The sequence below is a fragment of the Ambystoma mexicanum genome, chromosome 3p, assembly GCF_040938575.1.
Source record: "Ambystoma mexicanum isolate Mex_15411 chromosome 3p, UKY_AmexF1_1, whole genome shotgun sequence".
NCBI lineage: Eukaryota > Metazoa > Chordata > Amphibia > Caudata > Ambystomatidae > Ambystoma > Ambystoma mexicanum.
Genome location: NC_090925.1, coordinates 324,849,917 through 324,876,336, shown reverse-complemented (window position 1 = coordinate 324,876,336; position 26,420 = coordinate 324,849,917). Strand labels below are relative to the sequence as shown.

The 26,420-nt window shown below is 47.8% G+C and overlaps 1 long non-coding RNA gene across 1 annotated transcript in view; it reads left to right on the top strand.

Moving 5' to 3' along the window:
* The window catches only part of LOC138580389 (uncharacterized), a 54,922-nt gene extending 29,815 nt beyond the window's left edge, over positions 1–25,107 (top strand). The window contains exon 3 of the long non-coding RNA XR_011304243.1: positions 24,641–25,107. This is a non-coding gene — a long non-coding RNA (uncharacterized lncRNA). The remainder of the gene's footprint in view (positions 1–24,640) is intronic.
* Positions 25,108–26,420: the final 1,313 nt, after the last annotated feature.

Sequence of the window (26,420 nt, the reverse complement as noted above, 5' to 3'; positions counted from 1 at the left end):
ACTGACCGGACCCTCGGTGTGTCTGAAGTGGATCCAGAAGGATCTGCAAGGATGCAGGTGGTGGATTCTGTGCTTTCTGAAGCACGCTCTAGACTATCGGTGAATGCATCGGTTTACTCAGTTCCTTAACTGTTGGATCTTTTTCCTGGCCAACATGGGGCTTTTGTTTAGAGCAAATCCTTTTGGCACAAGTCTATATTTGGATCAAAATACATTTCTAAACCAGACAAGCACCCAAAATTAAGTGATTGAGAAGAACTTTCATAAATGTGAATTGCCATGTATATTTTCATGAATACAATTTCTAAAATCAAATTTAAACAGACTCGGCTTTTTCCAAAACACCAGATCCAAGGCTACTGCTTCGAAGAGACAATGTTATAAGTAGTTGAACTTAAAGGTGATTGCCTAATGCTCTAGATAAGATTTTGGGGTGGGAATATTGTACTCCCTATTTTTATAATTAGATAGTGAATGCAATTTCAAGGGAGTAAAAAATATGTTTCTCCTTTGTCAGACTACAGGGCAGAACATAGCTGACTACCTTAGATCCCTCCTCAAGTTAGAATTCTGCACAGTCACTCGCGTCAGCCTTGTTGCTTTACTGAACGAGACCGACGTGTGTGACCGTGCAGAACTCGTAACTTGAGGAGGGATTTATCCCAATGATGTATGCAGATCAGAGTACGAACATGGGCTGACTAAACTACAATATGGGGAAGAAGTAAAAATATGCCCTTTTTGTTTTGAAAAAGGCTGAGATGAAAGCCGAAAACACGTGTCACAAAGTTCTAGGGCAATGAATTGACTATACAAAATTCACAAATATACTTTTATTTTTGCAACACAACTAAATCTGTGGTGCATTTTCTTTGTGTGGAATAAGTTTCTGTTTCGAACCACAGAGGTGTGGATTCTTCGGCACCTCTGACTACACCACACTCCTTTTTGCGACACATAGACAACGTAATGAAAAATCGCTGAGCATAATAAATTGCATCACAACGAAAAACGGTATCCCACGCATAAACAATTATTTGAAGGTGGTCCCGCTCGTGGTCACCTCTTTCCTGTCAGGTTCTGGTTTGGACGGTACTTCCCTATCCGAACAACTCTCTGAACTAATACTGTCGAATACATCCCGTCCCATTGGTCAGGGTCCCAATTAACCCCTGCGGAGGCAATCGCCATTGCCACCTTGCGGGTATTCATTCTCCCTCTTCTCTTTCAATATCTGGCAACTCTCGCAGCAGTTCACTTGGCTACTTCCTGATATTATTCGGCCTTATCATGATATTCATCTGAAGCTGCTGCATTAATGCAATCTGTTTCTGAGCCGCCAGCTCCTTTTCCAATTTCAGGACACTCGCCTGCAATTCTACATTCTGTTGATGCACCTTTCTGAATGCATGCAACAAAATCCAACCTCGTCTGCCCAAAGCTGAGCACTCCGTTCCCTTTTCTACAAGTACCTGTTGCAAGCAAGCCGCCACCTCGGCCGGACTCGCCTCTCGTATACTCGTGTCCCATGTTTCACTCAAACCGGCACCACACGCCCAAGTCTGTGCCAGTTTATCATACAGACTCTTTGTTCACCCTGGGATCATTACTTCAGGACAGTCTCCACCTGCGGAGCTTGCTTTTTTCCAAAATAGGGAACACATGGTGTCGATTAATGTTTTGCGTGCCTATCAACAATACCTCACACACACTTACATATGTAACAAACGTAAAGGGAAAAAAATTGCTTGTCTGTGTCCAAGCTTCAATTTCGTTTGTTCTCTGGCATCAATTGCATCACAAAGACCCTGCTCACAGCGCCATTATGTTTTGCCTTTCGGACACGGGTAATGACCTCAGAACTACTCACCATATTACACGGGCCAAAAGGTGTTAGACTCATGGACGCAATAATACACACTGAAAGCCCACAATTCTAATACACGCTGAAATCCCACAATTGGAATATAATTGGCTCTTTACAGGCCCTTTATTCACACACAAAATATAAGCATACAAATAACTATTAGGATAAATGCTATTGGTTACACATAAACACGTGGACAAGGATAGTTACAAAGGGTCTACCTCACTATTAGTGCAGGTGTAGAAGAAAACTTCATCTCGGCCACGACAACACTATCCAGTCCCAAGGCAGGTAGGCAGAGAGATTGCAAGTACTAACGGGTCTGTAGCGGAGCATCCTCCCTCTCTGCGAGACTTCATCACCCGGGGCTCCAATTCTCTGTGTCCTAATCATGATACCTTTCTTCTTATGGGGGACAAATCTCCGCCGCTCATAGGTTGCAAACTGTTCCCGGCCGAAGGACAGACAGCAAGCATGGGAGGCAAAGAGTGGAAAAATCTAGCTTGTCTTCTGCACGCTCTTTTTTCCCAGCACCCCTTATTAATTTATTTTAATAGCTTTGTTTATTGGTTTCTTTACGATACAGGATATGCATACAGGGCCTCATACAACTCAATAGAAGAAAAACAGACCGGTGGTGCCAGTGGGAGGGTCGAAAGAGCAGAGATGTAAGATTTCGGCCCCCGCCTCCATCTGCTCCCTTCCAGCCCGACCTTTAGGGTGTAGTCGTGCATCAGCCCATTTCCCCCAGGCCTTCATGAACTTCCCCAGACAACCCCTGGCATTATAAATGTACCGCTCAGCAGTCCATTTCATTGGTCCATCAGATTAAGCGTAGTCCTTCTGAGGCCCCCCACGTGGAGGCAATGAGTCTCTTTACCAGTCCTAGTGCCACCGAGAGGAAACATTTTTTATACTTATTGTAGTCCACCTTCCCCATATCACCAGGAATGCCATTTTAGGGTCCCGCGGACCAGAGAGCCCAGAACCCCTTTGATCCCTCCATACATTTATACCAGAAATCTTGTATGACCTCACATTCCCAGACGATATGGCTGAAGGTCGCTTCTGTCCTGCGACAGCATAGGCAGTCCCCATCTTCCACTACCCTCATCGAGACCCGAGAGCGGTAGGCCTGGTGCAATACCTTGTACTGTATCAGACGAAGTTTGGCATCTATGCTGATCTCCCGTGGAAACATTAATGCCTCCACCCATTCCTCTGATTCTAATGGCCCCACCACCCTCTCCAACCTCTCACGGAGGCGAGACAGTTCATAGGCTCCAAAGGCCGTGATCACCTGATGTAGTGTTGATGTGGGTTTCACCAGAATCTTGGCCTGTAGGACATTTGCTTCCAGAAGGGAGCACTCCGGGATGTCTGCCATAGTAGGGAATTTGGTTTTAAGAGCGTGTCATAAATTGTAGGTGTCTGTACGCGTCCCCAGGTGACAGATCAAACTTCTCCCAGATCTCCCCGAATGGTATTATTTGTCCTTCTTGTATCACATCGGCCAGGGTTGTCATCCCTAGGACGTCCCATCTAGTGAAGTGGCCCATTGCTAGAACTTCTGGGATATTTCTGTTATTCCACAGGGGTTGATCCAGTGTTGGCCTACCACCCCAACCAATGTACTGGAGAGCTTCTATCCAAACTGTTCGAACCTGATAAACCATCCCGGGCATATTGGACATCTCACCGTCCGGTCCGTAGAGGACCCTGAGGGGAGGCCGTCCTCTCATGCTTCTGAGCTCTCCCCCAATATGTGGGAGCTTCCGGTCCTCGTGAATCCAGACGTTTATCACCCCCAGCAGCGCAGCCCAGTAGTATGCTTGAAGACAGGGTAGGCCTATTCCCCCTTCCCACACTGAACGCTGAAGGGTTTGGAGGGCTATTCGGGGCCGTTTCCCACCCCATATCAATTTGCGGAGGGTAGTCTCTATGGATGTGAAGGTTGAGTGAGGTAGGTGAATCGGTGCATTCTGCAGGAGGGAAAGGAATCTTGGAAGGGTGAGCATTTTAAAGAGGCCCGCTCTGCCCATCAGGTTTAGTGGGAGGGATTGCCAGTGGGTACCGTCTGCTTCGAATCTGTTCACCACCGGGTGTAAATTGAGCTTGAGGAAATCTTCAGGGTTAGGGCTCACGTGAATTCCCAGGTAGGCAAAGCTCTGAATGGCGCCGAGTAGGGACAGTGTTGTGGGATTACCTCCGCACCCCCCCTGAATGGCGAAGAAAATTGTCATCTGCTTGTTTACTTTAAGCCCGCGGAACTGCTGCTACTCCATAAGGATTATAACTACTGCTGGGCATAAGGTCTGAGGGTTACTTGGATAAATGAGCAAATCGTCTGCGTAGAGTGAAACCCGGTGTTCCCCACCCCAGGGCCACTCGAAACCTGACCAATCCTTGGTGTCCGATCACCAGCGGTTCTATGGCCAGCGTAAATAGCAGTGGGGAGAAGGGACATTTCCTGTCTGGTTCCCCTTTCTAATGTAAAAGGCCTAGAGGAGATCCCATTCACCCGTACCAACGCCTCGGGGGAATCGTATAGTAATTTGGCCCAGGACAAATAGTTATCCCCAAACTTTATGCGACCCATGATCTCCCACAAGGCCGCCCGTGCCACTGAGTCAAAGGCTTTTTAAAGTCCACCGCTAGGAGGGCGAGGGGGGCCTTGATCATGGCTGTCTGGTCATTCGCAAAGTGCACTCTCCGCATGTTCATTCTGGTGGGCCTGGACGGCAGAAACCCACACTGGTCCGGGTGCACCAGTGAGTGAATAACTCCCACCTTGGCCTCCCCGTTTATGGTTTCGGGATCACCAAAATGGTCGCTTGTCTTAGATCCTGAGGGAGTCTCCCTTCCGTTCTGGCACATTGCAGCATGCAGTGCATTTGGCTTACAATCAGTTCTCCTTCCAGGTTTCTATCGGGAAGCCGTTTGGTCCCAGAGTTTTCCCGGTTTGCAGTTGGGACATGGCTGCCGCAACTTCTTCTTCCGTGATCTCGGCTTCTAACGTACTCACCTGAACCTCTGAGAGTTTGGGGAGCATGACCGAATCCAGATAGTGTGGACCTCCGTCGTTCTGCCTAGCTTCCTGGGGGTTGGGGGGAGGGGGGGGTGAGTACAGATTTTCGTAATAGGTGGTGAATCTTTCTGCTATCGCTGCGTCTTCAAGGAGCAGGTCCTCTTCTCCCCCCATCCCCCGTATGGCTCTCATGTGACCTTTGTTCCTCTCCCTTCTTTCCAGCCAGGCAAGGGTTTTCCCTGCTTGGTCCCCCGTCTCATATATTTGACTTTGCACAGTCCAGTGAGCAGTCTTGGCGTTGTCTAACGCTTGGTTCTTTAAAGCTGTCTGGGCTGTTATCATTGCTTCCCTAGAGTCTGGAGTACCCAACTCCAGGAATTCCTCTTCCGCCTTTGCCGTGTCTTCCTCCCTTTTTTCAATTTCCCTGACTTGTTGCAGACGGTAGGCCAACACCAGAGAAAGAGCCTCCCCCCGGAGCATTGCTTTGTAACCTTCGCACAGTGTTATCAGGCTGTCTACCGAGCCCTCGTTCAGGGAGAAATATTCAGATGTTTTATAGGTGAGTCCCTCTGCCACCTCAGGGATCCCTAGCTAGTAAGTATTGAGCCTCCAGGTGGGTCTGGGCTTATCCTGGGCCTTCTTTAAGGTCATGATCAAGGGGGAATGATCCGAGGTCCCCCTAGCTAGGTATGTGGCTGTCTCCAACCTGTGTGTTTTTTCCAGTGGGACAAAAAGGTAATCTAGACGGGACAGAGACTTGTGTGCATTGGAGAAGGAGAAACCAGAGTCTTTGGGGTGTAGAGTTTGCGATGCGTCCACCCACCTAAGTGCCGTTATGAAGGAGTTGAGCTTGGTCTGGCTATCTGGGTTCCTGTTGCCACTGTGCGTTCTGTCCTTAACTATGTCCATCACTTCATTGAAATCTCCCCCCAAGACCCAGTTATCCAGTTGTCTGCGTGTTCCCCTAGCTTCACTTCCTGTAGGTCGTTAAGGAGTTTGAGGGTGAACGGGCGGGAGGAGCGTACACTACCGCTATCCCCCACCAGGCCCTTCCAATAACCCGGGTTAGTACCACACATCTCCCCCTCTCCGTGTGGAGCCCTCCAAGTTGAAATGGGACTGTTTTAAGTATGAGGATCATCGCCCCTCTAGAAAATCCTGCGTGGAAGGCGGTTGAGTAGTTATATTTTCGAAAGACCCTGCATTCTGTACCCATGAGATGTGTTTCTGTAAGTAGGGCGATATCGGGTGATTGCCTATTCAGGTACTGTAGCACTAAACGTCTCTTGATGCTGGAGCCCATCCCATTGACAATCCATGTGAATAGGGTTAAGCGTTCCTCATGTGCCATTGGTGTCAGAGTGTTTTTTGGTAGAGTGTTTGGAGGGTCTATTCATATTGGGTGTTCCGTGTGTCAGGGAGCCCCAATGCATCCCAGTACTTGGCTTTCGGCTCCCTCCTCCCAAGCTCGTGGGGGTGGGGTATTTCGAGGCTTAGGGCCAAGACGTTCCGCATCCTCTTCCCCCTGACCCACCTCTCTCAGCCTGGCGTGACCTGTCATAACCTTCCTTAACAACAAACTTCTCCCTGTATTCGATTAGTAGTTTACCCACCAGAAGCACCTGTAGCCCGAACCGAGCACCAACCGGGCACAAAACCTTGGAGTCCACCATTATAGGGTTCTTACCCCAACTGCAATTAGAAGTCTCGCATCCTCAGGCGGCCGCCGCCAATGTTGAGTCCCTTAAATCGATCAGCCCATCACAGTGGTCTGACTCAGTGTCTGTCGTCATCCGGTTTCTTCTCTGCCCTCTCCAGTTTGCAGGGGTTCCGACGAGTCAGTGTTTTGGCGGTTCAGTTGCAGTGGGGATCGATCCGTCATACGGTGCTTTCCTGGTGGTTCTTTTGGGGACCGAGCCATTCCCAGGCCTCTTTTGGCAAGTAAAACAGGTGGGTGACACCATCGTGGTGCACTTTCAGCAGAGCCAGAAAGAACAATACATATTTTATGGACAGGGATTGCAGCTTTTTTTTTAACAGTCAAAAGATTGACTGGCCTTCTGTACCTCCCTGGTATAGTCTGGGTAGAAGCCAATACGGTAGCCATTGTAGGTGATGGGGGCCGGTGTCTCGGACCTTCTGGAGAATGGCGTCCCTGTCTCGAAAGTTCATGAGTTTCGCTGTGATTGTTCATGGTGGTGCACCGGGGACGGGGCGTCCTGTTGGGATCCTGTGGGCGCATTCAATGGAATAGAATTTCAACAGTTTCTTAGGGGCGAATAGCTCAGCGATCCAGTCCTCCAGAAAGAACTCTACACTGGGTCCCTCCCCCTTCTCTGGAATCCCATGGATCGGAATATTGTTAGGTCTTGCCCGTCCCTCAATGTCTCCGCCCTGCTTTCGAGTTAGGTCACTTTTTGGGCGATTGCGTTTTTCCATTTGTCGTACTATCTCTTCTGAGTTCGAAATCCTTTGTTCCGTATCGCCCACTCTCAAAGCTAGGTTACAGAGATCTTGGCGGAGGAAGGATACTTGGATACTGGATAGGCCCCCTATTTTCCCCGCCAAGGAAGATCTTGATTCCCTAATAACCTTCATGGCATCCGTTAGGGAAATGTTTGGGTCTTGATGCTCTTCCTCTATTTCCCCATTCTCCGGGGCTTGGGCCATGGGTCTTTGGGAGGCCCCACAGGTCCATTTTGCTCTGTAAGGCCTGCCTTTTGGCTTTGTCTTTAACCATTGTGACCACTGACACCGTCCTGGTATAAGGGCGTGCCTCTTCTACTCCACCTATTTGTTGGGGAGAAGGTCCCCACTTCTCTGTGGCGGCGCTACGTGATGTGCAGTCTGTTCCAGGACCGCCCGTGGTGCAGTTCGAATATTGATGGGTGGTTGGGTGGGGTCTTCCGTGTTCCTTTCCCGGTTTCTAGAGGGCCCCTCTGCAGGATATCTTGAACCCATATTCCTTCATTGACCTTGGGTCGTGGCCCCAGGTTTTGGAGGGCCCAGCTTATCCGGTGTAGGGAGTTGGGAGTCCCTTGGTCCCAAGCGCATTTTCGCTGCCCGTTTTGGGTGGGTTCTTGTTTTCCCAGTGGTTTTCTGCCGGGTTTGGTCACTTACCGTTATTAGCACAGGTCCATCCCCTTTCCGATTGTCCTGCCCGCGTTAACAGCCCTTTTGGCCCTCCTCGGCTATGCTGTGTACTATTGCCATCTTGCTACTATCTGTCCCCTTATTCAATTTGTGGTGTTTGCTCTCCGTTGCATGCCCAGTTGTGGTCGTTGCTGATTCTGAGGAGGATCGAGTTTGCTCCAGCCAGACACAGACAATACAGAGTGAGGCCCGCACCTGTTGCCCCAGGCCTGAGTGTCCCCTGCCCTTGTGGGATCCTCCCCAGCCTCTCCCCCCTGTAATGTATTTGCTGGGTTATGGGAGCAGAGCAGGGTCTCTTCCGCTCCGTCTTGTCCGCCTAATTCACTTCCCCTCTCTGAAGCATCCAAGGGGGTTTTGTGGGGAGAGGGGGGGATTATGGTACCCCTCGGCATGCTGTACCGTAGCTGGAGGAGAGGAGGAGGAGGGGGGGCGAGCCCAAACCAACCAGCACCTCCTCTGAGGGCTCATCCCAGCTGGGTTCACTTGTTGCCCTCACCTGGGGTGTAAGCATGGGGGACGCCGTCCCCGCTGGGCTGCGTCCTCTGTCTGCTGCGCATGTCTACAGAGGTCTCTCCCTCACTGGCGCCTCCTGGTCAGTGCCGGCCTAATCCATTTCCACTCTCGCCTCTGGTCCCGAAGTGGGAGGTTGGGGGACTTCGTCTGTCGGTCCCCTGCAGAAGGTGGCCTCTCCGATGGCCCGCACAACAGTGCAGGCAAGATGGCGCCCGACCCTCCGTCAGTGAGGTTGCTTGGCCGTTTTTTCTTTTCCCGGCTCCGATTTGTGTCAGGAAAGGCTTCGGTCAATGTAGCACTCTTCCGTTCGCCACTGGTTGGGTTTTTAGCTTCAAAGCCTTTATGGGAATCGGGATATCTGCTCAGGATGCTGGCGGCCAGCCGGGAGCGAGATCGCCCAAGTCTGCATGAATGCCTCGCACATGCACAGTCCCAGCACCCCTTATTAATGCACCTGCGCAGCTCTGACTCCCTTCTCGGCTCGTCCTTGAGCTAACAATACAACACCTATCATTCATAATGAGCTCCTCTGTTTCATAATATAATAATTGCCATCATTGCAGAATTCATGTCTGCCTTCTAACTGAGCCCACAGAAACGTAGACTTTCATTGTGGTTTGGAAGTGAATGTCCAAAATGGCCACGCCCCGGCGCCATGTTTTAGCTCATTTTCGCATACTGATTGCACCCTCAGATCACTTACAGGGCCCTGCCAATCCCCTTTGTTGCTGCAGTTGCTCACAATCCCCCTTCCCTGTACCCCTTTGATCCAGCTGCTTTTGAATATGCCCATCTGCTTTGTCCAATTTCCCCTCCAAATCAGTCCTTTTTGCACAGAACCTGCCCAGACTACTACTTTCCAATGAAAATGAGGAGTTCAAAACAAGATGCACGACTGACTTGCACATGCCAGAGGACCTCCACTTTGAAAAGTTCAGAGCTCTTCTCCATCACTCTCCACATTGCCACTTCCAGTCCTGACATCCTTCACTTGGTTTGCTTCTCTTCTTTAAAGTATCCATTTAGCAAAAGGCAGCAGATGTATCTACAGTTGGGTAATTTATCCATTTGACAAGGCAGTACACAACATTAACGCTTGTTGGGGGACCATTAATATTCAATAAGATATGGGCTCAAATAATCTTATGATAAAGTAAATGTTTGCACATATAATCGATTGGTCCTTGATAACTTTTCCTGAATGAACCGTCAGACTCTGAAATGATGACCAGTCCATACCTCAGAGCTAATGAATGCTTACCAAATACGGAAAAGGTTCATTCAAAGGGCAGGTTTATAATAGAAGGAATGAGCGCTGCGATGGAGCCTCAAGTTTCATTTGTGAGTGTAAACGTCATTTGAGCACATTTTAAGGTAAACGATCTGTTCTTTTTGCATTGATTAAGCAGTGTGATGCTCACAAAGGAGTTGATTTAATCTTCATTAATATAAAAGTCAAATGCTTGCAGTAAAAACTGGTTTTGAGGTGACTGTAAGCACATTTTCCTGAGTTCCAGTATGTGTCCCTCCTAGCAATAATATGGTGCCTAATCCAGCCTCTCTACCTATTATCAAGGTACATTAACATAACAGAAAATAGCATCATAGTTATGACCGAGTCCACGCCATAACTTAGTTTGCTGACTGCATCGATTGACCCTTGCTGAAATAGAGGGGATTTAGGCAGTCCATGAGAGCACACAGAGAAATGGTCGGCCTCTGTATCAAGCTACATGCAAAAAAGCCCCAATTTCTCAGTGCAGCCCACCCATATATTCAACTCGGGGGGGGGGGGGGGGGGCAATTTTCTGGCAACGGGGCAGGACATTTCGGCACTGCCATTTTGGCGTGGGCCGATTTGGTGCAGATGATTTGTTGCAGGAGCCGGTTTGGCCCAGACGGTTCGGCACCAAATCGGCCATGCTCGCTGCAAGAAACGCCATCGTAACACCGGCAACGTATACCTCTTTGAACTGTGTGATCCTGGGATGATCGGGAAGACGTTATTCACACACATCCAAAATTGGGCCACTTCCATGCACTGCTTATACCCTTAGTCGCCATGAAAGACTTGTTAGCTTTAAAACAAAGTGTACTTATAGCTGCAGATTTCCCAGAAGAGGCCGCATGCTGGAGGCTGCCCACTGCAGGCTTGAAACTTCACCCTGCAGGCAACAAACAAAGTGGCTGCAAGTGAGCAGCTGGCAGGAGCTGAGCTCCCCATGCCTGTGCCCTCCTTCACTCTCTCCCTCCCCAGTCTCAGGGGACCAGAGATGTCTGTGTGCCCAGGCCTTTGATAGCGATCTCCTGATTCCGAGGCGTCCCAGAGCTGTCTCCTTACCTAAGTCTGGGGGTAAGTGGGTGTCTGCCCATCTGCTGACCATTAAGGGCTGATGGCATAGGTGCTGAGGCATCTGAAAATAGTCCAATTGTGTGCAGTGTCACTGGGCACTCTGCAAGTGGAAGTCTTGCGGCTGCCGTTTGGGTGTCTCTGAACTTTCTCTGTGCCAAGGCATCCCAGGACAGTCTGTTTGCCTCAGCTGCTGCACCGAAACATGCCGGCGCCAAAACATCCCCACATTGGCCTGGTCGCGCCTAACCGGCCGCGCCAAATCTGCCCGCCCCAAACTGGCTGTGCCGAAATGGGGTGTACCGGTCTGGCAAGGCTTGGATGTGCTAAACAAGTGTTTGACTGCCATCTACTGGAGGAAAGAGTCAGGAAATTCTCAATTGAGTGCTGTGGCAATCATGCATAAATGTTACACAAGATAAAATGAAACTAGGAGTGTCGGCAGAATTTCACTGCTTAAAAAGGCCAGATATGCTTCTTATCTGGAGGGCTGGTTCAAGGTGTGCCGGCAGAGCCGTGAGCATAGTGAGAGGGAGGGCGAGTGACCAGCAGCGTCCACAGAACAGCAGAGCTGCCGGCCATGTGCAGAGCGAATCCAAAGTGTGAGCAGGACTCGCAAATCAAGGAGGAGACCGACGGCATCCACAGAAGATATGCAGAGCTACCAGTCATGTGCAAAGCCAAACACAAGTACGAGCAGGGCTCACCAACGAAATAAAACGTGCTGGCCATAGCGGAAGCCAAGTGCATAGCTGCCCGGTTGATGCAGAGGACTGGTGAGTGCAGAGGGAAGCCACTTGAGCCGGGGCACTCATGGAGCTGTAAGGGAAACCCGAAAATGGAAGCTGAAGGAATTAAGTGCATGCACGAAACCTAACTGGAGAAAATATTAAGTCATTTTACCTGCAAGCGGCAGGGTGAAAGACTGTGCAGGTTGAATATCGAACTAAATGAAAGCTTTTGGACAAAGCTATGAGCCTATGACAAATGTGCATTAGCTATAGATATTGCCCATTTGATAGCCAAATTATAAAACTGCATGAATCACAGAAGAAAGCAGAGATGGGGAAATTGAAAATGAACACAAGAACAAAGGAGTTATGACAAAGCCAAGAGGCTAACAAGGAGAACCTAGGGTACCTAGTTGCGTAACCTGTAGAGGGTGGACCGTGCATTCCGACATCAGCGCCTACACCAGGGAGCCCCAACTGTAAGAAGAAAAGAAGGTTGGTAAGTGTGAATCCTGATACAGGTATAAACACAGAAGAACCTGTGTGGGCACGAGAGCCTATGGCTCCTGGTTGCGCGACCTGTAGTGGGTGGACCGTGCAGTCTGACAACTGCACCTAGACCAGGTAGCCCCAACGGTGAAAAGCCAAGAAGGTTGCTGAAGCAAACCAAGGGAAAGCAACCTGATAAACTGGTAAGAAAACCAAAGCAGAATAAAGATAATCTGGAACTAATCTTGAACTTTGAGAACAAATACAAGGTGTCTGTTTTGACCTTGGAGAAGGGAACTCCAAGGTGTTGTGGAACTGCCTGGAACTTGGTGAAGGGAACCCTGAGGTTTTTGTGGAACTGCTTGAAATCCCGAGACTTTGATAGAACTTTCTTGGACTTGAGGAAGGGGAGCTGAATATTAAGCCAAGAGTTAGAAAGACCTCAGAACATTATTGTGAACACTATTCATGTAATTATTGACATCCCTATACATTGTTTAGCTTTAGTTGTGAGGGCAGTTATGGGTTTTGGACACAGACGTTTAAGCCGAACATTCTGACTCAAACTTTCTTTTAGTTTCTTTAGGTAGGGAAATCCCTCCTTGGGATAGGGCAAGTTAGGCCTTCCACCATCCTGACATTTAAGTTAATAAAACCTTTTTGTTTGAATCTGTTGTCTGTGTCTTGCTTGAAGATCCCTTCACACTACATAAACAAGGAATAACTGGGGTGTTCGTCGTAAGGGTGAAGTCCAAATGGATAGCCATCCTCTGTCCAAAAATCTCCTACCCCTAAACAGAAACCTAAATCTTACCAGAAGAGTGACTCCCTTCTCTTGGCTCCACGTGTTTAACCTTCTCTTGACAGTCCTTGACAACCTTTGGCTTCAGCTTCTTATTCAACAAATGCAACCCAAGAGAAAGACTCCCTTCTCCTGGTACTGTGATTCAGTCATCTTTTACTTTTATTTGTTTTTCACAATAGTTCTTATGAGCTCTTCTCCCTCCAGGCTTCTCTGAGGGTTCTCTTGAATGTATCTTTATCTTGGATTTATTTTAACAACCTTGTCCCACTCACTGAGATGTGGGATACTGCTCCTGAGGCTCTGTTTACTTTAGAAATGAAGGAGATTCCTTCCAAGTCTTTCCTCCTGACTGTTCCTATCCTTGGTGAAATTACTGGGACAAAGAAGCTCACTCCCAAGGTTTTCATCACGCATTTTACTCTCAATGAGCTTACTGAGACGAGGGAGATCACTCCTGAGGCTTTCAACACAATTCTTATCCTCAATGCAATTACTAAGATGAGGGTGATCACTCCTGAGAGTTGCTTCACACTCCCCCACTCTCCTGAGTTTTTCGTACCTCCCGTTACTTTTACTTTGGTCGGAGCATGTCACTGGTTCTTCCTGGGGTGTCGGGCTTCTGCGTTCCCAGTGAACACTTGTTCTCCTTCACTCTTCTCTCTCTGCGATCCCGCTTGGTCTCTGCGGCGTTCTGGGCATTTGGTATTGTGTAGTTGTAGAACCCCTCGGCCCAACTTCTCGAGGTCATGCCACCGTCTTCCACATTCCAGCTTCCATTTTTTTGGCTAGCTCTCGCTTGTCCTTAGAAGGACTCTTCTGGACTGCAACCGGCGTCTTCCCAGCATCTGGGTTGCTCCTGGAAAGTATTGTCTTCTCTCCCAATTTGAATTTCCCAGGCTGACCAGGCTTCGCACCTGTTGCTCTCTTTGCTAAGTCTTCTTTCTTTTTTATCTTGTTGGGCTGGGACCTTTTTATTTTATTAATTTTATTTTGTATTCATAGCAGTGCACTTAGCCCACAGGCTTCTAGGCGCTAGTTAGAGTTACAGACGGGTTACAGTGGAAATACAGGACATAGGGCCTCATTACAAGTATGGTGGTAAGTGGTAAAATTGGCAGCAAATCCGTTGCCACCAACTTTGCCACTTTATGACGCACAGATATTAAGTGGTAATTCTGCTGGCAGAATTACCTCCTGGCGGAATGACCTCCAGCGGAATTACCGCCAGAAACAAAAAAAACAATTTCTGTTGCATTACAAATTACCTTTAAAAAAATCTCTGGTAATTCAGAAAAAGAATAGCGCAGTTAGCTCCACCAAAAAGCTGGAGATAAATGCATACAGGTGTCAACTTTCTTTTCTTGTTGAGGCTGAATGTCCCACTTTCCCCTCACCGGAGGAAATCGTGTCCTCTTCCACTGGGCTCAAGGATCGATGGGATATGTAGTCCTTCTCCTTTTTGTTTTGCAGCTTGAGTCTCACACGAGAGGAAGCCACAGTGAAGGCTACTAGAGAGCACTTCCCTGTGGACCCCCCTCCCGGGAGGGACGAATTAGGGGAAAAAGCCCAACGTGGCAAAAAAACCCTCGGAAATGTGGCAGCCGGACGGAAAATGCAGGATACAAATGGAAGAACGTGTTCATCCCAATGTGGGCACAGGAATCCGAGAGGGTTGAGTTGGAGTTCGGACAGCCACGGAAAACCCGAAATATAGGCAGCAGGACAGAAAGTGAAAGTAAGGTGCGGCGAGGCCGCTGTATCAAGGTCCACGCATAGAAAAGTAGAATAAACAGGTGGGAGTACGGGCAGAGAGGGAGAGAAAGAATACAAGGAAAGAAAACCGGTAGAGACCGGGAACAAAGCGTAGCGCAACAACGGCAGCAAAGGAAAACACAGCTGACCGAAAGGTTGCAACGCGCAGATGTCAAGAGGAGGCATGCATAAATAGTACTACGTACATACGACGTGAAAGGACTAGACCGCTGCATGTACGTAGTTGAAAGCGTGTTGGAAATCAGGAAGTGCGGTAGCGACTCCAACGGCGCCATAAACGCCAATTTCCAAGGTGTCGCATGACAGTATGCCCCCTCAAACGCCCGGGTGAGCCCTGTGACATTTCCTGAGTAACAAGGGGGCGTGAATATGCGAAAGGTTCCCAGGAGTCTTCTGCAGAAGAGAACCCTTTCCAATGTACCAAGTATTCCAGGCGACCTCTATGATATCTGGAGTCTCACAGGTGTGATACCTCATATTCCGGTGCTTCAGAAGAGGATGGGACAGAGAGAGGTCGAGAAATACGAGTCTGGTCTGCACTCCTGAGTAATGAAGCATGAAAAACCGGGTGAATGCGTCTTAAAGTGGGAGGCAATTTAAGGCGGAATGCCACAGGATTGATTTTGGCAATGATTGGATAAGGTCCAATGAAGCGTGGCGAAAGCTTGGATGGGTGAGCCCATCGTGGTAAGTATTTAGTGGAAAGCCATACCTTGGAACCCACTTCCCATTCGGGAACCTCTTGTCGATGTTTATCGGCTTGTCTCTTATAGATCTTGAGGCTCTCTGTCAAATTTTGCTTGGCCTTCTCATGGGTATCTTTAAGCCGAGTTAACACTTCATCCACTGCCGGAAGAGAAGTTGATAAGGTAAAGTGAGGGATGATAGATCGGGGATGAAACCCATACGTACAGTAGAACGGGGTTCATACCACTTGCGGAGTGACTGGCGTTGTTATACGCAAATTCTGCTGTAGGTAGTAAGTCCACCCAATTGTCCTGTTCCAAGTTGGTGTAACTTCGTAAATACTGCTCCAAGGTTGCATTTAAGCGTTCAGTCTGCCCATTGGTCTAGGGGTGATACCCAGATGATGCACGTTCAATCCCCAGAGCTTTGCATAGAGATTTCCAGAGCTTGGAAACATATTGGCTTCCACGGTCTGAGACGATCTTATCAGGAAGACCATGAAGTTTAAAGATGTCTCTGATGAAAATCACAGCCATAGCATCTGCCGTGGGCAGGCTTGGAAGGGGAGAAAAATGAGCCATCTTGGTGAGTGAATCCATGGTTACCATAATACAGGAACAACCTTTAGAATGTGGTAGCTCAACGATAAAGTCGGTTGTAATATGGCTCCACGGACGATCAGGAACAGTATCCTGTTTCAACAAACCTATAGGTCGCTTAGTGCTGTATTTGCTCTGATCGCACACGCTACAGGTCTCCACATACTGTTTAACGTCTTTGGAATAGCCTGGCCAAAAGAAAGCCCGGCTGACCAGTTCTAAGGTGTTGGCTTGTCCCCTGTGTCCGGCTGTTTTATGGTCGTGGCACCAGGCAAGCACCTTCCTTTGCAATTCTTTGGATGGTATCCACAATCTTCCCTTCCTGAACAAAAGGCCTTCTGCCTTCGCTAAACCTTTTGGTTCAATTTGCGTAGCTGTAGCCTCTCTGACTTGTTGTAGAAATGTAGAGGTGGTTGCTATGATTCGATTCCTGGGGAACAGTCTTTCCGGAGTAACGGAGGATGCAATGGAGTGGTGAGTCTTCCTTGAAAGGGCGTCGGCCAATGTATTCTGACTTCCTGGGATATATGTGATGCTTAAGTCATACTGAGAAAAGAAATGAGCCCATCGGGCCTGTCTGGAATTGACACATTCCATAGACTGTAAGACCTGCAGATTTTTGTGATCTGTTCTGATTATAAAGGGATGTCTTCCTCCTTGTAATAAATGCCTCCAAACCTCGCATGCCTTCTTCATGGCCAAGAGTTCTCTTTCGATAACTGAGTAATTTTGTTGGCTCGAGGTAAGGGTCTTAGACAAATAGGCCACTGGATGTTCTTCGTTGTCATCTTCTTGAAGCAAAACTGCTCCAATGGCGGCTGCGGAAGCATCTGTTTCCAGTATAAACTGTTAATCTTGATCTGGTTGTCGTTGAATAGGAGCACTGCAAAACCTTTTTTTTTAACTGTTGAAAACTCTCTTCTGCTTGGGCGTTCCAGACTAATGGCATGGAATTCTTTTTTAGATTTTCTTATGGGTAGAGTAACCTCGGAGAAACCCGGGATGAAGCGTCTGTAGAAATTTGCCATGCCCAAGAATCTTTGTACCTCTTTAACAGACGATGGAGCAGGCCATTTAAGAGTGGCATCTACCTTCTGTTCGTCCATCTGTACACCTTGTGGTGAGAGAACAAAGCCCAAATAGGTTACTGTTGTGACTCCAAAAACACACTTTTCTTTCTTGACCAATAGTTGATGTTGATGGAGTCGCTCTAATACTTCTTTCAAATGAATCAAGTGTTCTGGCATGTCTTTAGAAAAAATCAAAATGTCGTCCAGATATACGACAACTGACACAAACAGAAGATCTGAAAAAATTCTGTCTATAAACCTTTGGAACACTGCTGGTGCGTTTACTAACCCAAAGGGCATTACATGATACTCGTACAACCCAAAAGGTGTCCTGAAAGCTGTTTTCCTCTAATCCCCAGCACGTATTCTGAGCAGATGATAGGCGTTGCGCAGATCCAATTTGGTGAATACCGAGGCACCCTGGACGGCCTCTAAGATGTCAGGAATGAGTGGCATGGGATATCTAACCTTCTCTGTTACTTTGTTCAGACCTCGATAGTCAATACAAGGCCGAAGGTCTCTGGAGTCTCGTTTCGGTATGAAAAACAATGGTGCACCGGCAGGGGATTTTGAAGGTCTAATGAGACCGTTGCAAAGGTTAACATCCAAATATCTCCAGAGTACTTCCTTCTCCGTCTTAGAGAGAGCAAACCTCCTACCAAAAGGCACCAGAGCTCGGGGCACCAGGCCAATGGCGCAGTCCTCTGGTCTGTGAGGAGGTAATACTGCTGGGGTGCTGTTGGCAAATACTGGATTGTATTCTTCTAACACCCGGGTGAGAGAATTTATGCTGACAGTAGAGAGGAGCGGGCTGGAAAAAGTCTTCGCTGGTTTATTCTGTGTCTTGTGAAAGCATTCTGTGAGACAGTGGTTTGAATCAAAAGTCAAACAGTTGGTCTTCCAGTTGATGCTCAGATTGTGTTGACGTAGCCATGTAATTCCCAATATCAGAGGGAAATGTGCAGCTCTGATTATATCAAAGATGATGATCTCTGAATGCTCGTGAATACGGAGAGGTAAAGGTTCTGTGGTCTGGAGAATTGGTCCCGAGCTCAATGGTCGGCCATCCACTCCTTCGACGTCTTGTCCGTGACTTTGATCGATGCGTTTCGCTCCGACCTTGTCCACCCATAAGGTGTCAGCAAAATTCCCGGCGGCCCCACAATCCAATAATTGTAGTGTCTCCACTTGAGACCCATTGATCGTAACCGTAACAGTTAGCACCATTAGTCGTGAGTCTTCGGTTACATTGGATGCGTCAATTGTCATGGTAACATAGGGACTACGAAAGGGCCCTCGATTACCCGTCCCTTCTAGGATCGAGGGTTTTCGTTTCCCGCCGGATTGGTGGGTAATTCGGTGCAATTCCGTACTGTATGTTTGTCAGAAGCACAATAGGCGCATAGTCCTTGTTCCCTCCTTCTCTTTCTTTCTTCGGGAGTTAATGATCTCCGGGTGAAACCTATTTGCATGGGTTCATCTGTGCGTTTGATAGCAGGTGGGAGAGGAGGGGGAGGGCCGGTGAATGAAGGTCTTAGCTTCCGTCTTTCATTACGCCTTTCTTGCATTCTGGTTTCCATCTGTAGAGCGACAGTCATCAACTCAGGTAACGTTGCAGGTCGTGGAAAGTGAGCCAGTTCATCTTTCAACTCCTCCTTAAGACCACAACGAAAGATGATATACTGAGATTGATCAGACCAACCAGTCTCCATAGCCAGTCTTTTAAACGAAGAAATGTAAGTCCTAACATCAGCCTGACCTTGGCGTGCGTCTAACAATTCTTCCCCGGCTGCATATGACAATTCTGGACACTCAAAAGTCTGTTTCAATAATTCCAAGAACGACCTAAAATCCTGTAAAATTGCATCGTTACCAGTGACAAGAGGTGTGGCCCAAGCTAGGGCATTGCCTGTCATATTAGATATTAGAAAACCTGTCTGTGCATGGTCAGAAGCAAACGTGCGTGTTCTGAACGCAAAATACACTCTGCAGGCATCAAGAAACTCTTTTAGAGTCTTAGGGCAACCGTTGTATTTGCCAGAGGATAGGGCCATCGGTGGCAAGTTAGTATACTGAGATTCTCGTGTCGCTACCATCTGCTTCAATAGATTGTTTTCCGCCTTCATGTTTTGCATCTCTAATGAGAGGCTTTGTACTGCGGCTACCAATTCTTGTACTTGCTCTGAAGTAGCCATAGTGGGTTTTGGGCGTTGCAAACTGTCAACTTTCTTTTCTTGTTGAGGCTGAATGTCCCACCTTCCCCCCTCCACCTCCTCACCTGAGGAAATCGTGTCTTCTTCCACTGGGCTCAAGGATCGATGGGATCTGTAGTCCTTCTTCTTTTTGTTTTGCAGTTTGAGTCTCACACGAGAGGAAGCCACAGTGAAGGCTACTAGAGAGCACTTCCCTGAGGACCCCGCTCCCGGGAGGGACGAATTAGGGGAAAAAGCCCAACGTGGCAAAAAACCCCTCGGAAATGTGGCAGCTGGACGGAAAATGCAGGATACAAATGGAAGAACGTGTTCGTCCCAATGTGGGCACAGGAATCCGAGAGCGTTGAGTTGGAGTTCGGACAACCACGGAAAACCCGAAATATAGGCAGCAGGACAGAAAGTGAAAGTAAGGTGCGGCGAGGCCGCTGTATCAAGGTCCACGCATAGAAAAGTAGAATAAACAGGTGGGAGTACGGGCAGAGAGGGAGAGAAAGAATACAAGGAAAGAAAACCAGTAGAGACCGGGAACAAAGCGTAGCGCAACAACGGCAGCAAAGGAAAACACAGCTGACCGAAAGGTTGCAACGCGCAGATGTCAAGAGGAGGTGTGCCTAAATAGTACTACATACACACGACGTGAAAGGACTAGACCGCTGCATATACATAGTTGGAAATCAGGAAGTGCAGTAGCGACTCCAACGGCGCCATAAACGCCAATTTCCAAGGTGTCGCATGACAACAGGTGATTGAAATGAAGGCACAGGTGCACCAGATCCACTCCAAGAGTATAAAAGGGCCATACCTTCCCCCCACAAACATCCAACCAACATGCAGCCATAAGCACATGTCGACTATGGGATCCACAACCACCTACTATTCATACAGCTACAGGAGCATGCAAGACTCTAGCAGGAAAGGAGACGGGCACCACAAAGGCGCAGGAGACGTGTGCTACGGAGGGCACCAATACCACGTGTCTGCCCATCCACATGGACACTGACGGACAGCCAATTAGTGACCCTCTATGGTTTGGACCATTCCACCATCACAGACCTGCTCACTCTGATCTCCAGAGTGCCATTGCAATCAGAACTGCCCTACCCGCTGAAGCTTGTGTCCGCCCTACACTTGGGTGCCGCAGGCAGAGTCCAGCACACTGTTGGGACACTGCATGGGATGGGCCCACGTTTTTAAAGGTGCAGGACCAAGTCCTGGATGCGCTCATGGGGCATGCCCATCATCCAGGTGCATGTTTCTACACCATTGCCCATTTCCCCAACACAATAGCAGCATTGGATTGCAAACATGTGGCATTGGTCCCCTCCGCCCACCCGGGCAATGGAGCAGGCATACTGGAACAGGAAACAGTACCATTCCATGAATGTCCAAATGATATGTGACGCGGACCTCACAATGAGCCACTGCTGTGCCCGATACCCCGGGGCCACACATGATGCCATGCTACTGAGGAACAGCACCCTGCCAGCATACATGGACACACACAGGACAGATTACTTGGCTTGTGGGTAAGTAGTTGTCAATCCCAATAAGACATATCACTATAACTCACAGGGGGAACATAATGGGGAGTGATGTGTGATGAATCCTGCAAGTCATCACTGATTTCCCCAGTGATGGTCTCCCCCAAATGGCCAGGGGATGGCAGTCCCTACCTGATCTTGTCCCTCGGGGTGTTATTGTGAGGTAGGATCATGTGGGAGGGGATGACTACCGGGAGGACGCGATGACTCCATTAAGGAGGGATGCAGTATTCCCACGCCCCTTTTGAAAACAGCACTATAACACCTAAACTGCTGATGGCATACTGCCCTTCTAAGCAGAAGGCCATTCATTCCTCAAATACACATAACTCCACCTGCCATACCGCCTCAAGTACTGAGACGAGCAAGAGGAAGGAGTTAGTATGGATTGAAAGCTAAACACGCAGACTAGTTATCATAATGTAGATCAGCTGTGCAGGATATTTAAAAATGGTTGACCCTTTCAATCGGACTTAGGAGAGAAGAGAAGCAGAGCCGGCGAAGCAGAAACGCAGATGAAGGCAGATGCACAGGGAACAGACTGTGCTGAAGGAGGCAGATGCTTTCAAGCTGCTGCTTGTCAGCATTAATTACCGTAGTGGTGGGAGACCCAGGGAAGAGCCGCAATAGTGACGCTGTCAAGAATGCGGTCGTGCCAAACAGCTGCAGCTTCACAAGCAAGTGAATGCGAAGCCGGCAGGAGAGCTGAAAGGGGGTCCATAAAGAGTGAGACGCATATCCGAGTGAGGACTTTGCCGTAGCAACGTGCCACGGGTCAGAAACGCTATCAGGCACCGTTGAGTTGCCCAGTGATGGTGGGAACCCCAGAGAGTACCAACAAGCACATGAACAATTAAAAGTTCATTTTGAATACTGACAAAGTAAGATAGAAAGACAGAATTTGCAAAAACAAGTTGGAGCAAATGATCATAAGCAGATGAATGTTAAGGAAGAAGTTGGAAGACAGAATTTGCGCAAAGTTGGAAGACAGAATTTGCACAAATCTCCATATCTGAGATGTCAATATGGGGAAAATTGGAACAAGTATTGCCACATGCAAATTAATAGTGGTGAAGAAATTAAAAGACAGAAATGTAATAAGAGTCTATATATGAAATGTCAATACGGGGAAAGTTGTTACAAGCAGTATCTAAGACCATTGAAGCATAGACTGTGCAGGAAAACAGCTGTGCTATACTGAAAGACAGAGAGAACATTGAAAGAAGTCCTGGTAAACAAAGTATATCAGGCAGTGAGCCTTTGGGGGAAAGACACCTGGTTGGAGAGTATGACAGGGGGTCTAGAAGACCCAGAGACGGATTCATGGGAGGGGCGTACACCAGGTAATCCATTTAAAGTGGATGAAAGAAAAAGACATTGTGAAAAGATACCTGGCAGGGGAGTATACCATGGGATCTAAAGAATTCCTGGCAGGGGAGTATTCCAGGAAGTCGGCCTCGAGAAGTTGTTATATAAAAGGGACACTTTTACCATCCATAAAAAAATATTGTGTGGAAGAGACACTTTTGCCATCCGTGAAGCACTTGTTTAAAAGATATACTTTTGCCAGCTTTGAGAAATTGTTGTATGGAAGAGGCATTCCTACCATCCTTAAGGAAACAATGTTTGGAAAAGACACTTTTGCCATCCTTACTGAAATAATACAAGGAAGGGAACTATCCCCTGGAATCAAGGACGTCTCCTTGGAACCTTCGAAGAAACTATTTTTGTATCCATCTCTTTTCTATACATTTGCACTTTTTGGCTAAACCTAGATCAGATATGTTTTGGACACAATGACAGTTTACATAGTTTTGACAGAAATAATGGTGAAGCTCTTGGATTGGGGGCTCCCAAAGGGATTATTTGCACCCCTCATGCATCTACGCAAAGATTCCACACTTAGAGTTAGGTTGAATTGGGAGGGTTTGCTGTCATCTGAAATCAAGACTAACGGTGGTGTATAACAGGGTTGTATATTTTGGCGCTGTTTTTATTTAATGCATACTTGGCAGATTTGGGAGCATACCTTAAGCCGGCATTGCTTAGCGCCCCAAAGGTTCTGGGTACTAGTATCCAATGGGTAACCTATGCAGATGATATCATTCTGCTTGACTGCACAAAGGTGGGTATCCAAAGACTCCTGATTAGATTAGAAATGTACTGTAAAGATGACAACGTAATCATACATACCCGGAAAACACAAATAATCACACTCACAGCGGGGAAACAAGCAAAGAAAAAATCCCTTTGGTGGGAGTGGGGTGGGGGGTTTGAAAAAATAGTCAAACGTAAACAACCTGCGATATTTGGGATATGACATCTTGGGTACCCATGTAAGAAATGGGTTATGGAAGGTTTTCACTGTAAAGCAGTGTCAGTGGTTGCACGGATTGGAAATTTCAATTTTAAGTTTGTAAAATTCTTAATGATCCCTCTTGCAAAATTCTATAAGGCTAAAATTCTTCCAAAGTTAATCTACGGGCCGAAATACACTATAGCTCACTACAGGAGGACTTTTGTCATATAGAGGGTCTTATATGGAAGAAGGTCCTCAGGCTTCCACAGGCAATACCAATCAACATTATTAGATATGAATTAGGCCTCTCATAACTAGAAGTAAACATAGTTTGGAAAAGAATCTTACTATGTTCTAAATTTCAAAACCCTCCAAAAGCGATGCTGCTCAGCAACTTTAACGAAGAGGGGGGGGGGGGCACCATTAAAAATAGTCTAGTGGACAGCAGAGTATACAAACTGGAAGAATGGAGCTTGGTGGGAGACCTCCTAAATGATCCACCGGAAATGTATAAACGTAGAGTGTGGTGCGTGGATGGTGGATAATAAGTTATAGAGTGGCCTGTTAAGAACAATACCAAAATCTAAGCATAGGCCATTAAAAGTTATATATGTAAATATCCCTCATGGAAAGTTGGCTACACACTGCTCAGATTCTGGCTAGATATCCTACCCGCTATGGTAAGCAACGCAGAATGGAAAAAAAGATGGGTGCGTGTCAGACAGCTGTAGACGTTGCTTTGCTGCTAGGGAAACTACTCCACATGTTCTTCTCCATTGCAAACCATTGACCGCACAACAAACAACATGTTTTAAGAAATGTATTAAAGCGTATTGATGTACTACAGAAAAAGTTATATGGAACTTGTGTTGGTCTAAGCTTCCCTACTATTTGAGTAAATATTTTGACAGCAAGACACAGACTGATGTTTTGTTTTAGTTTCCTAGGCAGGTAAAATCTCTTTAGGATAGGGACAGAGAGGCCTTTATCCAACCCTTTTATTTTAATAAAGATGTCTGATGTTGAAAACACCACCACTTTGTGTCCGCCTCTCATTTCGGACCCTTCACAGATGTGACACAACTACAAGTCCCATGATGCATCAACAATAAAGCACTGAGGCGACAAGCCATGACTGACTAACCCCAGTACAAAGACTGAACACGTGACTACAAAGGACATCCTGGCATGCAAGTCAGCAGAACGCAATCATGGCACCCGTCAAACCCATTTCGTGACAAAGCATGTTCATAGGGCGGTACATGGCCTACCGCCACATCAATAGTGACAACTGCATTGGTGATGACAGCACGAAGATTAATACATGATGAATGATGTCTCATACTCTGTGAATGACTGCAAGTGTACCATGTAGGCCAATTCCCATCCGCCACATTGTAATCAAGGTGCGCCATCCACATGTACTGATGTGTTCACATTGCCCAACATGACATCAGGCCCATATCCATGTACCCCAACCCCCACACCGCCATGTCTCACACTGTCTATTCATGTTTTGCAGGTGACGCAGGCTATCCACAGTTACTATGACTGATAACACCTGTGAAGAACCCTGGTACATCACCGGAGATGGTTTATAATGAGGCCCAGAAGAGGACTAGGTCATGCATTGAGCGCACATTCGGATTGCTGAAAGCCAGATTCAGGTGCCTCCACCACACAGATGGTGCCCTCACGTACGGCCTTGAGAAAGGTGGCAAAATTATAGTCATATGCGCAATATTGCACAATTTGTGCATACGAAGGAACATAGAAATGCCTCCAGATGAGGACCATTCCGCCCAAGGCTCAGATGAGGAGGACATTATAGGTCAATACAGGGCACCCTAGGACATACGTGGGGAGGTGAGGGAAGGACGAATGGTCTGCGAGGACCTTATGGACAATTTCTTCTGACTCGCCACATGTGCACTCCATACGTCACTGTACAAACACTGAATGCACATGTATCAACACAATGGAATAAACACTGTACAAATAATCATGACTTAACTGTGTTTTATTTTCCGATGAACTAACCCTGACCCCAACACAATCCCTCACCCTACACCCTGACCCCCAAAACCCACCCCATGTCCCCTGACCCCCAACACAATCCCCCACCCCACATCGGACCCCCAACACAATCCCACACCCTGACCCCCAGCACAATCCCCCACCCCACACCCTGACCACCAACACAATCACGCACCCCACAACCTGGTCCACAACACAATCACCCACACTATCAGACTGTCCCATGAGCTGTACAAGCTTCCTTTTGTCCTCTTTTGTATGCAGGCAGGGTAGCATGAGACATTGGTGCTGTGAGCGCCTGGGTGGCGTGCTGGCCAACAACCCCTCAGTAGGGGTAGCAGACACTGAACTGCCTTGCACACTGCCTTGGAGGTGTTCCATCGTTAGATTAATTGCTCTTGTGCTATTGCACGCATTTCGGCCTGATGTTGCAGCATCCTCTAAAACCGATCCCAGATTGCCTGCAACATGGGGCTGGGCACAGGTTGTGGGATTATCATGGTCCCAGACCCACATAGTGGGATGCATGGCGAGGTGGCTCTGCCTGGTCATCAGAGGAGTCCTGCTGGAATTGCAGAGCACAGCAGGGTGACATGGGTGAGGAATGATTGGGCAAGAGGCTTCACAGGAAGGAGGATTCGTGCAAAAAATATCTCATGGGTGGGTGAGGTTGACTGGAGGTGGGTGTGTGGATGACTGTGACTGCACGTCTGCTGTGGGCTGTTCACATGGCAGTCTGATATCCCCACTAGGGCAGGTGTGTGTCTCACCAGTGTCCTGCGGTGAACCTAGAGGTATCACCCCCATAAACACTTTTGATAAACGCATCATTTTGAAAGAACCACCACCACCCAAAGAATGTGCCCATTTTCCCTAGTATAAACCCTGATGGAAAACTTTAAGCCACATGTTCCAGTAAAGATACCCCACTTATAAGTGCTGTAAATACTGCGACAAGATGGCCCTACAGGGAGGTACTGAAAAAGTATCTGCAACCTTCTAGTCGTTATTCCCTTAACACCACCAGGAGAAACAATAAAAAGGAAGGCAGACTAGATACGAGAGAATTCAGCAGTAGTTGTAGTAGCTGCAGAAGCGGCAGTAGCAGTGGTTTGGAGAGGGGAGGAAGTGAAGAGAAACTGAAACAAAGGTAGAAGCAGCAGCAGTGGATGCAACAGCAGCCATAGTGGAAGCAGAGGACATCGTTGTAGCAATGTGAAAGAACGAGACAGCAGTTATACACGTAAGAGAGGAAGTGGTGTGGG